The sequence below is a fragment of the Ptychodera flava genome, chromosome 1, assembly GCF_041260155.1.
Source record: "Ptychodera flava strain L36383 chromosome 1, AS_Pfla_20210202, whole genome shotgun sequence".
In the NCBI taxonomy this organism is placed as follows: domain Eukaryota; kingdom Metazoa; phylum Hemichordata; class Enteropneusta; family Ptychoderidae; genus Ptychodera; species Ptychodera flava.
This window is the reverse complement of record NC_091928.1, coordinates 9,122,074-9,123,227: the sequence shown is the minus strand read 5'-3', so window position 1 is coordinate 9,123,227 and position 1,154 is coordinate 9,122,074.

Here is a 1,154-nt window from a genome sequence, read left to right as displayed (position 1 = left end):
CAATACGATTACCTTTTTTATAAAAATTAACTATGTGTCCAAATAAGTGTGATAAGGACGACGACAACGACAATGACGACGATTAAAACAATGTTGTTGTTGCTTTCGTTGTTGACGATGATGATGATGATGATGATGACGATGATGATGATGATGATGATGATGATGATGATGATGATGATGATGATGATGATGATGATGATGGTGATGATGACGATCATCATGTTTGCCGATAATATTGTCTTTGCTGCTATTGTCGACAATGACGTCATTGAGAGCGATGACGATGATGATAATGACGATGCTTAGGGTAGTTTACATCCTTACAATGACAGTAATATGAAAGAAATCAAAGACATAGTTTACTTTTAGCCAGGACACTGACCATATGTTGACCATTAAACACAATTCGTGTTCTATGTTTATGATTCAAAATTGTGGATATACTCATTGAGATGGAATTCCCTGTATCAAGCACGTCCATTCGGCTTACCTTAGAGATAAGGCAAGCTCGGCAGTCATACTATGACAGAACCCCATGGCCGGTGAGTGCAAGCGCGCCGTACTAGCGGTATTTTGCACGAGTGCTGCGGTGTATTCGGCGGCAGTCCTTTCACGAGCGAAGCGAGTGAAAGGACAGCCGAATACACCGCAGCGCGAGTGCAAATACCGCTAGTACGGCGCGCTTGCACTCACAGGCCATGGGGTTCTGTTATTATTACATATGTTCTATCTTTTATTTGCATCATTTATCGAGAGAATCGACGATTAGTCGTGCGTACTACTTGTCTGTCAAAGCTTCAGGGCGACCCTGCGGAGTTATATAACATTGACATACTGTAATAGGCATCGAATAAGCTTTCACATTTCATTGGTCAGCGCCGTCACACCCTCTATTTTGATTGGCTAAACTATTGTTTACTTGTTTATCAAGGATGACGTAAGAGGAATGTCGTAGGGCTCTGTAATATATGCTAATATATTCATGTAGTGACGTATTATTGTAGTGCGCATGTGCAGAATAAAGTGGACTCTCCTCATGCTTGAGACTAGTGAACAACGGCTTCCGTGTCTCTCTATACAATACATAGTACATATACTACAAGTGGCGACGAGGATAAAACATCAGTGACCTTAGAGTGCAAAGTGCATTG